This window comes from Cimex lectularius, unplaced genomic scaffold (assembly GCF_000648675.2).
Source record: "Cimex lectularius strain Harlan isolate CLEC.00 unplaced genomic scaffold, Clec_2.1 scaffold54, whole genome shotgun sequence".
Classification (NCBI taxonomy): domain Eukaryota; kingdom Metazoa; phylum Arthropoda; class Insecta; order Hemiptera; family Cimicidae; genus Cimex; species Cimex lectularius.
In genome coordinates this window covers 42,668-55,458 of record NW_019392704.1, presented here as the reverse complement: position 1 = coordinate 55,458, position 12,791 = coordinate 42,668, and the positions used below count along the sequence as shown (strand labels likewise).

The 12,791-nt window shown below is 34.3% G+C and overlaps 1 long non-coding RNA gene and 1 other non-coding gene across 2 annotated transcripts in view; both read right to left on the bottom strand.

Annotated features, from left to right (window-relative positions):
• The window catches only part of LOC112126680, a 102,882-nt gene that overhangs the window by 54,987 nt on the left and 35,104 nt on the right, over positions 1-12,791 (bottom strand). The window lies entirely within an intron of this gene.
• Trnam-cau lies at positions 5,293-5,365 on the bottom strand. The gene has a single exon. It is a non-coding gene; the product is annotated as a tRNA-Met (tRNA).

The following is a 12,791-nucleotide window of genomic DNA, read 5'->3' as shown; positions in this document are numbered from 1 at the left end:
ATAATTAAAAACTTTTCAATTATTTTTGTTTTTAAAATTAATTATTAAATATATTGTTTTAAACTTTTTATAATATTACGTTGGTAAACAACATAATATTATAAAACATTATATAACAACATAATATTATAAACATTACAATTTTATAAATTTGCTAATACATATAACTATTCATTAAATAATAATTAAAAATAATTATTAAAATTAAATACTCAGCACTTACTTCATCCGAAAGACTATATGGTACTATATGAACATGAATAAAACAGATTATTATAAAAAGCAGAATTTTCATGAATATGCATATGAGATCTCTCAAAAGAAATAAACGTTGCACGATATAAAAAGGGCAAGATTATCCTTTGGTTCCAACTTGTTTCGAGTTTTATTGACTAGTAATGATTACCGATGGGTCAGCTTGATCCGCTTTGTGTTCAGCACTTGTTAAGAGATATAATTGCAGAACAAAGATGTTCTAAACCGTGTCATAACCAGGGCAAACAATTCTCTTTTCAAAACATTATCGTTTGGGACCTTTTACGCGTCACAACTACGTTTAGCCGTTCAATACCGGCATCGCACATCCGGGAAACTAAATGGAACAGGAAATATGGATAATTATCCACGGCAAAACGCGACACTCATAACCCCGGAATATTCACGGAAACTCGTTTTAAATCAGTCTCGCCGGGAGTTAATTAAATCACAACAATAACAACAACAAAAGTAGGGTTTACCGAAGCTCGGAGACATTCAAAGATCCTCTTGATCTCTCTTTGTGGAATTCATATTGAGATTCAGAAAAATAAAAACTACAGGAAAATCCATTTGCTAGAAGCTGGAGCGAGAAAATTAACACGTAACTTTGAAAAATATGGAATGTTAAAAAATCAATAATAACATTTATTACCTGTACTTAAAAACCTTTTTCTCCTATATTCACTAATCTTAGAACAATAGAACATATATCCTTTTAGCGGAAATAAATTTCATATTGTATTACTTATTACATTATTGGTTTGTAAATCTTTAGTAGGTAAATGTGCATAATCTCCCAGATAAAAAAATTAAAAAAAACGATAAATTATAATCGCGATAAATAAATTATTATTAGTATTACAATACCTGGAAGGATAGATATATAAGTAGTTGAAAACTAAATATATTGTAATGATCTATAATAAAATAATATATAGGAAAATATTTTAGAACACAGAGAGAGTGAGAGTGAGAGAGAGAGAGAGAGAGAGAGTGAGAGAGAGAGAGAGTGAGAGAGAGAGTGAGAGAGAGAGAGAGAGACAGACAGACAGACAGAGAAAAAGGGAGTGTCAGAAAGAGACCGACAGAGTGAGAGTTAGGGAGAAAGAGATCTAAAGTACAATAAAATTACCAACAACTTAAAGTAATAATCAAAATCAACAAGAGATTTTTCAAAAAAACAACTTCATTAACTTGTTTGTTTCAAATTTGTCATAAATTTTTGTTCTATTATTATCCTAGACTTGTATTTCAACACACCTGAGTAAACCGTTGTGAACCGTTTTCGCTAGATTGGCTGATGTTCTCCCAAAAGATCCGATTATCGTGGACACTCTTGGAAAAAGTGTTGTTTTAAAAAGTTTTTAACAAATAAAATTTACAATTGGATAAAAGCAGACAATAAACTATTAAAAAATATTAAACGATTAAATGATGAGTTTCTTTACTTTTTAAAAGTAGTATAAGTTAAGTCTTTACTCTAGGTCATCACTGAACTGAATATTGGATTTGTTGGAGAACTTTCGATGATGATCAAGTTTGAGCGACCTTTCATAGGCCTGCTCAAACCATGACATCACTACGTACATTACTTCTCCGTAGTGAAAATATAGCTGGAATCGGGAGTACATCGCTCTCCAGTTCTTTTCCAAATCCTCACGTTGGCGACCTCATCCATGCCTTCTTGAGCAACCTCCAGTATCTTGTTAGCGATGGAAAACCCCTTCGGACAGTTGTTCTAGAAATATTAAGCACCATGGCCACATACGGTTGACTTCTTCCAACTTTCAATAATGCTATTGCAAGCCGAATCTGTATCACTTAAAACCATCACTCAAACAAATTTGAAACTTAAAAATGGTACAACTTAAAAAAAGTCAAATCACCGGAAGGTCAGAAAAATGCTTTACAGAAAAACCAACTAAAAAAAGATTGACTATTCAAAGATTTCTTTACAATATCGAAATTTCAACACAAGTGGTATATTTTATCTGTATTTTATTTACCACTAAACTTTTAAATAGACTAAATATTGTTGTAAGAAAATCAATGGACGATCGTCTAAAAGATAATTAAAAATATTACAAGAGACCACTTTTTTTCCTCTCGGTGTACATTGAATTTGATGAAATATGAGCACAATAAAAACACAAAACCAAAATTTGTGCAAATAGAATTTGTGAATTCGTACCAAAAGTCAATATTTTAAAATCGTAATACGGAAAAGTTCTATTTTTTACTTGTAAAGTTTGGCCCGAGAGTACAGAATTTTTTCCTATGGTGTATATTTTATTAACTCTCTCTATTTTGTACATAAATAATATTAATACACGTTTCATTAACTGTTTGACAAACAAGTCGGTATGGTCGTAATTATGTAATATTACGAGGCTCCTGGGGGAGAAATTTGAGCTTTTAGTTCATTTTGTCGTTAGCTTTTGTTTCTTTATTTCTATTTAGCTATATCCCTTCTGAGTGCCATAATGCTCTGACTCCAAACATTCACTCATAAACTTATCTATCCTACTGCCATCCAAAGTTTTAATTTATCCTTTTACAATTCTTAATTTGGAAGGCCAAATGTATGCAAAAATTCCATTTCAAATTATAAAATTTATTCCTGTTTTTTACTTAGAATTTCGAATTTTTGTTCAATAATTTAAACATTTCTCATTGTATGGCCAATAACAATAATAATAATAATAATAGGCAAAGGCTCAACCTTTCGAGTGATTTACAGGAGTTACTGGGTCCTCAAGTGTTTCTTTCGAAGTGCACTTTTCAAATTTATTGGAATTTATAATGAGATTTAGGCCTTTTCCCAAATTGTTATACCATTCAACGATTGCCTGCTAATGTTTGAATGGAAATTGTGCATGCAAGATTTCTTTTTTTGCAGAAATTTTTGAGGCTGCCGGAGCGGAAAAATGAAATGGAAGAAAATACAAATTGCGGGGTAATAAACTGCAATGCCCAAAATCCAAATATTTGAATGGAAGAATAAAATGATAAGGATGAGCCTATACTCATGCTGAGACTGTTGCTAGTCTGACTCCATTATTATTATTATTATTAGCCATACAAGCCTATGGGAAATGTTTAAATTTTGGAACAAAAATTCATAATTCTAATTTAAAAAAAAAACACAAAAAAAAAACAGAAATAAATTTTATATGTAATTTAAAATGTGATTTTTGCATACATTTTGCCTTCCAAATTAAGAATTTTAAGAGGATAAATTAAAGCTTGGATGGCAATAGGATAAATTAGTTTAAGAGTGAATGTTTGGAGTCAGAGCTTTATAGCACTCAGAAGGGATATAGCTAACCTAAGATAGAAGGTTTGGGATGTTAGGGCGTGAAATGGCCTTAGCCGTTAAAACGCCCTTAAAAATTAATAATAATAATAGTAATAATGGGACTATAAAACATGTAACAAGCAAGAATTTCCGCTCCGGGAAAAAACCGAAGTTTTGAGGTATATTGATTTAATAAGTGCATGATAGTGGTGTGTTGTGGAAGCTAGGACGTCCTTTTGACAGTCTAGTGTTTTTTTGGTGAGATGAGTTCAAATGGATAAGTTTTTTTGAGGATTAAACAAGTCTGCTGGGTGCTAATTTATAGCTCGTATTCCCTATTGGGAAGTGTGGGGCCTGAATCTCTCTAGAAACCTGGTTTCAGGGTTGGGTAAGATTTATTTATTTAGTTTTTCTCTTTTCTTTAAACGTCATCTGTTTTTTCAAAATTTTCCCAGTGGGCCGAGAAGGTTTTCGAAATCCTCTTCTAAATAGGACTCCCTCTCCTGTTGTTTCTACTTCTGGGGCAAGACATTTTACTATTTGTCGATCGGATGGGAAAGATAATGGCGGCCTTCACTCACTATCGCCAATAAGAATATGTAGAGCAATAAATAGAGAAGTAGGAAAAGTAGTAAACATCAAAAAAGGTCGTGACGGTTTAATTTATATTGAAGCGTTCAATGAGGAGCAAGGGAGTAAAATAATGAAAATTAAAAATTTAGAAAAGGTGTAATTTCTTGCTGGGACTTGAAAGAGTGTCCTGATGAAGAACTCCTCGAAGAATTAAAAAGTTCTAATGTTATAAACATTCATCGGTTAAAAAGAAAAGATGGTAGGACATCTTTTTCATGGGTTGTCACTTTCAAACCCCGTGTCCTCTAAAAGAATTGTATGTTGCCTACATGAAGACAGCCGTAAGGCCATTTATTCCTACTATCCTTCGATGTTTTAAATGTTTAGATTTTGGACATACAATTTCTTCTTGTAAGAAGACGGTTTTTATGTGTGAATGTGGGCTGGAAAGGCACGAAAAGACTGTTCCTTGACAGTCTCCAGTGTGCACGAATTGTCAAGGCCCACATAACACCTTGGCGCGTTATTGTCCAAAATATAAATATGAAGTTTTGGAGCTGAAAGTGAAAAATAAAATAACGTTCAATCAAGCAAAGTCCCTAATAGGCCTTATTCAAAGAGGGATTACCTTTGCCGAAAAAGTTAAAATGGCCACGAAAGAAATAGGTTGTCAGACGGAGTCAGGGAACACCTCACTGAACGTAATCCAAAATCTAATATGATAAATAAACTAATGCCACTTAACAATAATAAGAAACAAAAACCCAATAACACTTCTTTTTCTTTATGCTCTTTTTTTGGAAAGATTATTATTAAGTTTATTAAATTAAAATTTACGTTTATTTTATTCAATATTATTAGGTGTTATTGAAAATGTTACTTTTTAATCAGACTAAATATTATGAAGTTTTTTTCTAAAAATGTTTATAAAAATTTGTTTAGTGTAAATAACAAAAAAAATCTGTAGGAATACAGATCCGAAAACTTCTCAATGGATTGCAAGCGATATACGGAAGTTAGTCGGCGGTGTATTATGCACTTAAAGTGTTCTATGAATTTTTATACACTAATAATTTAAAATATAAATATGATTTACGAGGACCGAAATGTAAAAATCATGTTTTAGTACATTCAGTATTGTCTGGATCTGAATAAAAAAATTTTGCCCCGGGTGAGGATCGAACTCACGACCTTAAGATTATGAGACTTACGCGCTGCCTACTGCGCTACCGAGGCTGGGTGCCAGAACTTTCTATTTAGCCGTACTACACCGAAGCGAAATTATTTGCAATAAATTGATCAAAGAAAAAATAAATAATAAACGTTAAATATTATTTTTTTACAGTTTGAGTACGTATTTATTGAATTTATTTTCGCATAAAACGAGAACAATTACGTAAGTTAGAAAAAATGGTAGTTTTTAATCAGGCCAAATGTTGATAAAACGGCTATTTTAACTGTTTGGTTTGATTTTAGTTCCTTTAGGTTCGCCTTAATTATTACAAAAATCGTAAAAGTGTTTGGTGTTGTGAACGGAGTTTTGGGTCTTCCAGTAAAACGTACGAAAATCAGTAAGACGTACGGTAGAACATTTTGGATTACTAACATAATAGGTTAATTTGAAGTTTATTTTTTCATAGTAAGTTTCTGTTGAAGTGTTTAATTTCATATTTCTCACCTCTAGATACCTGGGCGGTATTAAAGTTGTATTCCAATTTGTTTTAAAGTGAACACAAATCCACATTGGTCAATCGACTGGGGTCCATTTGTCCTCGCTGGTTTCTTAGATTTGGCACAAACGCTTGTCATTCATCATGCTGATCTTTTCGGAGAGTACCACACTGAAGTTGGCGTGAGTGTATGAGACAAGTTTTTCGTCTGTCGTTTCCTAACAAGCGATAAACGCATCTAGTCAAGACGTGAATGTCAGATCAGTACCACATGCATTTATTATAATAATGCTGTATCTTGTCCATATAAGTTTGTTTAAAACGTTTCACACCAAAATAAAAAATGTGTATTAATTCTTTAATTAATTTAATGAAATTAGAAACAACCAAGGATTTATTTTTTCAAGCAGTCTAAGTTTAATAGATTTCATTTTACTTAAGAACTTTTGCTTCAAATGAATAGATTAAATGGGAAAAAGAGATAGGCAAAGTAAAAGAGAGAGAGAGAGAGAGAGAGAGAGAGAGAGAGAGAGAGAGAGAGAGAGAGAGCACAATGTAGGAGAAAAGGAGAATAGTGAGATGTATTTAAAAAAATAGAATAGGACAAGAAATCGTAACAGGAAAAAGTTGGAAACAATTGTAGGAGAGAATGAGTGAATGGGAGGGCGGTGGGTGTTGAGGAAGGGTGAGAGAGAGGGTGGGAAGGAGGGAGACAGAAAGAGAAAGAAAGAGAGAGAGAGCAAATAGTTAGATAGATAAAAATGAAGGAAATAATGTAAGAGAATAGGATAACAGTTAGATATATTTAAAAAATAGGCTTGGGGAAAGACAGAGAGAATAGTCAGAAAAATCAAAGAAATAAGTGGAAAATATCTTAAAGGAGAGAAGATGCCAGGATAAAGAGAGAGAGAGCAAATATTTAGATAAATAAAAATGAAGAAAATATTGTAGGAGAAAAAGATAATAGTTAAATATATTTAAAAAATAAACTGGGAGAGAGAGATAATAGTCAGAAAAATCAAAGAAACCAGAAGAAAATGCCGTAAAGGAGAGAAGATGCCAAGATAAAGAGAGAAAGAGACAAAGAGAGAGTGAGTGAGAGAGGAAGTGAGAGAAAGAGCGAGACAGAGAGAGTAAATAGATACATAGATAAAAATAAAGAAAATAATGTAGGAGTAAAGGATAATCGTTACATATATTTAAAAAAATAAAAATTGACTAGGGGAGAGAGAGAGGAAATAATCAGAAAAATCAAAGAAAGAATAAGAAAATATCGTAACAGATAGATGTTTCTTGGATAAAAAGAGAGATTGAGTGAGAAAGAAATAGTGAGAGGGGGGCAGACAGACAGACAAACTAACAGGGAGACAGTGAGAGAGAGAGAGAGAGAGAGTGAGAGTGTGGAAGTGGGTGTGAGAGAGGAAGAATGATGTTTTAATCCTTTACATCTTTTATTAAACATTAGTGATAAGTACCAACGTTAATAACAAATGCGGTTTTAGTCAATTTCTTTCTTAAAATAATGTTTATGAAGTATTTCTCTCTAAATTATAGGAACAAAACAGTAAGTAGATGATTACGAGTAGAAGTGGTGCGTTAATCGTACACTTTTTATTATTTATTTATGATTTATTTTCGTTCTTGCGGTACTTTGTCAGACATGAAGTAAAACAACCCCCATCTTAGCCATTAATTACAAAAAGTATCTGATTGAAAATCTTTTCTAGTAAATCGACAATCGAGCGTCCAATAATAGTCCACAAATCGTTCAAAATGATGGAAATGCGCGTTTACAGCAGCACGTTCATTTTAAATAAGTGTTCTGCAGCGAGGGGGTCTACTCGATGCGGAGGCGAAGTAAATCTGTGTGTAGGAAATGACATGACATTTGTAGGAAATGTCAGGTGTCAGGGAGCCACTTCCAGCACCTATCGTCCTCGGCAGTTCGTGCCCTCCTATTTTTGTCACTCCTGCACCTTCCTGGGCGGCGTTAGACGCTCATTCTGTTAACGATTTAATCTGAAATGTTAACTGAATAAAAGTCGTTTTGTGTGTGGTATAGTTAATATAACGCTAACTCAGTTTTGGTGTGTACGAGAGAAAAGCAGCAAAGAACATCTGGTTTAATAGAAAATCGTATTGTTTTCACTCAGTACTGTTTATCAATGTTAAAAACGAATATTAACTAATTTTGTGTGGTGTATTTATTTATCTATTTTCCTATGAAATTAATGAGGAAGTCAATAAACACAAAACAGTAATTTATCAGAGTAAACAAGGAAATCAAATAAAAGCACATGGTTGGCAGAGTCAGACATATAAGTTAGATCAGAATTAATTATTATCGACTTTTCTCGGCGGGAGTGGAAAAGGAAGGAACTATAAAGTACAGTGGTCACTGGGAAGGGCAGGTTCGGAAAGAAACGGCAAATTTATGTTGGAGGCCATGGTCTGGCTATTAGGTGGAAGGGAAGGGGCAAAAGGGTCCCAGGAATATATAGCCAATAAATAAGGGCTTAAGGGCTGGAGGGAAGGAAGCTGTAGCGTAGTCGGAAGTTGATATTTGCATAGACGGACCGGAACATGGCTGTTCTTAATTATCCCCGAAACCCCGGTTCCAGGCCGCCTCCGCTCAAGGGATAACTACTCCAAAAATAATGCACGGATTGCGTGATTCGATACAGACAGGCATTAAAGGCCGAATGCCTGACTCAACTCTACCGATTATGTTTTTTTGGGGATTCCTTTCATTTGGAAATACGAAAAAGTCTACTTTATGAAAAATTCAGCGACGTCCCCTTAGCGGAACGTCTACCTGTCTTACCTGTCTTCCTAACCCTTGGAATGAGACAACCTCAACATAGTTAATCCACATGATTAAAACACGCTTTTCAAATATTTAATAGATACTTAAAAAAATAATCAAAAATAAATTCTATTCTAACCATGAAACCTTCTTTGACGTGATGGAAGCTGTTGAACATTTTTACATGATGATCTTTGGAGCTATTATTTTGCCTATTGCAGTTGCCATCGTCTGTAAGGAGTTGAGGATTTCGACTTATTCAGTAGTGGGTATGTGTGATATTCAGTCAACCTTGTTCTTTTTAGGAGTGAAAAAGGATCCGCAATATCTTAGAAGGAATAAGGCTGGATTTCTTTCCATATTCATTCCTATATGTAGTTGTTTTCACCACTTCGCTTTCTTTTGATTTAGGGTTTCATACGGAGTAAATCTTACATGTGTTGTGTTTGTATACATCTAAGATATCGAGAAAAATTGGATAATTGTTTGATTGGTCGGTCCGCCTATTCTCGCTTTATCTTTAATAAACAGTCTTGGAACAATAGTTCACAATTGCACCAATCTTTATTCCTTTTCCAACTAGCTTATATGCGTATCTGCATGAGTACGCAGATTCCTCCAATCTTGCTGTTTTGCTGTTATATTTATTATCGTTTTATTAGGGATGTTTTCTGTAAATTAGCGGATGAAATGACAAAAAACGGATCCAAACATGATGGTTAGGATTAGTCCGTGGACGTTAATCACTCCTGCATGACGAGAATAACTCCTCTCACTCAAACATAAATTTTCTACCTTTTTATTCTCTTTATTTTATTTTTGTAACTACCTTCTCTCTCACTCTCTCTCTCTCTCTCTCTCTCTCTCTCTCTCTCTCTCTCTCTCACTCTCTCTCTCTCTCTCTCTCTCTCTCTCTCTCTCTCTCTCTTTAATACATAATAATCTGGAAAAAATTAAGCAATTAAGCGGAGGGAGAGAATGAGAGTGGAAGAGAGAGAGAGTGAGAGAGAGAGAGAGAGGTAGTAAGATTGTCATTTCACCTGTTATTTTACAGAAAACGTCCCTAATAAAACCGAAATTAAAATGGAAAACGCAGTGGGACGTTGACCAAATTGTTTACTAAAACCAACAAATAATTATCTATGGCTATAATTGAAACGAAAAAACTACGTTAAGTCCCAAACAATTTCTAATTTAGCGGGCTCATGTTCGAAAATTGTTTAGTCTACGTTTACTTATTAGACATCGTTGGCGGATATTTATAATGTCCTATAATTTTTCATTTTACTGAAATATAGACTTTTGCTGCTGGTTCAATTTTCACTTGAGTATCCCGATGCACACCTGTTGGTAAATAAAAGTGAGTTAGTCAACAACGAACAGATGCAATGTTTACCGTAATGAAACAAAAGCCTTTTCTACTGCTTGGACATATTAGTCCTGGTACCAAAAAAAAAAAAGGAAGTTTAAACTATTCTTAAAAAATTGTATGTACAATAATAATAATAATAATAATAAGTGGGAAGTTTATGGGCCAACAAACAGCTGAGGTCATCGCCGGCCCTCTACGTGTTTTCCATCTTTTTCTTTCCTTTCGCGCATATTTTGTTTTAAACTGCAGCCATTTGAGCATCTCGATCTGGTTACTGACTCTCTGATTTCAGATATATACTACGTTGATATTCTAGAATGCTAGTCTCTCGTTTGTACCTCAGGTTGTCAAATACAGAATAAAAACAAAACATACAATACATATATATACATCACCACAAACATAGATGTCTGGTCACATTCATTCCCCCAGAGTACTCGATATTCCTCGGGGCGGGGTTATAAGCAACCCCTTCCTTTCACGCTAATAAATTACATTCATTCCGATAAATTAACACAAACACAACACTCGATAGAAACATAGAGGTCTGGTCACTTTCACTCCCCCAGAGTACTCGATATTCCTCGGGGCGGGGTTGAACCATCTCCACTCTCGCTAATAACTTACTTTTACTCTCCAGACGTCACACACTCACCCCAGAGTACTCGATATTCCTCGGGGTAGGGTTTAATCACCCCTTCCTTTCATGCTAATAAATTACATTCATTCCAATAAATTAACATAAAGTCAAACACAAACACATAAAACTATATACATTTAAAAATCCCTATAGCCCTGAGGTACCGGAACAGCGATCTGTGCCCGCTGCCGTGCCCCAAGACTACGCACAGGTCCGATGATATGCCAAAATATTGTCTATATACATCAAGCCTTCTGCACTTGAAGAGGTGCTCGACCGTTATTCTATCCTTACATAACGGGCACCTACGCGGTCGCTTTCCGGCCAGAAGGTGCCCGTGCGTTATTCTCGTATGACCTATGCGTAGTCTTGTCAGTATGGCCTTTTCCCTTTTCGAACCGTTCTCCGTGGACCAGGGACCGACTTCTTTCTTAACCTGCCACAGTTTGGCAGGGTTAATTCTATTTCTTCGAGCCCAGCGGGTTTCCCATTCTTTTTTTACTGAGTTTGAAATTAGTAGTTTTAGGTCCGCTGGGCGTATAGGTTGGGAATCGTCGTGGGGCATTCCAGCGGCTCCTTTGGCCGCCCTGTCTGCTTCTTCGTTCCCGGCTATCCCTATGTGGCCGGGAACCCATGCCAACACGACCTTCTTCCCAACTGCATCGATCCCTTTTAACTGTTCTTTTATCTTGTTTATTAAGGGGTCCACGGAGGCTTTTCTCCTGAGCTTCTGGTCCGCACTGAGCGAATCGGTACATAACAAAAAAGAGTTGTTGTTTTTATTTTTTATCGTGCTCAGTGCGAGGGATATGGCGTTTAGTTCCGCCGTGTACACACTTGCGGCAGGAGGGAGCAAAAATTGTTTAAATTCTCCCTCCGTGTACACGGCACACCCCACGCCCTCTGCCGTTTTGGACCCGTCTGTAAAGACGGGTGTCGCATGTCTATATTCATCTTTTAGGGCTTCAAATATTGCTTTATATATATACTCGGGTGTTTCGTTTTTCTTTAATTTGGCCATATCCCACCGTACGAGGAAGGCGTGTGTATGTACAATAAAAACTAATAAAATTTACAATGGATATATTTGTTTTCTAGTAATACGACTAATTTTGTTCAGCTTAGTTCATTCATTAGTAAATTTTTATTTGAGAAAAGCACTAAATATTTGATCATGGTAACTTTCTTTAAAAAACTTCTTCGTCTCTAATAAAAAATCTTCATTGTCTTTAAAAAAAACATCGGGAAATGGACAATAACTTTCAAAGTGGTTAATTAACAATGAAGGTTAAACTAAAAACAAATGTAATCTCATGAACAAAGAAAATTAAAATAGAGCGTAGATAAATAAACTTTATTACTGAAACGGAAATAAAATTTTTAATTTTGTATTTGAGGGCAGGTGAAATGAAACTTAGCATGCTTTAAAAAAAAAAGCTAACGGTTAACAATGTTTTAATAACATGGTTAAAAGATGTTAATGAATAATGAAGAGTTGTACTACATCAGGTTAAATGAAGGTTTAATGTGTTTATGAATAATGAAGTTTTTGTTATAACAGAATAAAATTTAAATTTTTGTTGACGGTCGTTTTAAAATGAACAGTGAAAATAAGGTTAATGTGTGTTAATGGATAATGAATAAGTTGTATGATATGATGTAAGATTTAATTTGTCTGAGAATAATGAAGGTTTTGTTATAAGACAAGGAAAGTAACACTTTTTGTCAAGGATGGTTCTACTCACAAAACATTTTTTTTAATAAGGAATGATCCTGATTTCACGCATTAAATGCCCATCATCAGATTCAAATGGTATCTGATGAGCATTAAACGCTCGAAATCCAGACCCGTTGATAAAAACAGTTTTGTGAGCAGAACCAACCTTTACAAAGTGAATTGGTATAATCAACTCACCTCAATTATTTCGTAGGAAATTACATTTTACTAACGGTCCTTTTAAAATTAGCAATGTATAATAAGAATAACGAGTGCCAATGGATAATGAATTAGTTACACGATATCAGGTTAAAAGAAGATTTAATTTGTCCATGAATAATGAAAATTTTCTTATAAAACAACAATTTCAATAGTTGTGTTAAAAATACTAAGGAGTAATTAGGGCTAATGGTTAATGAATAAGAGAATAAGTTGCACATAAGATTAATTGAAAGTT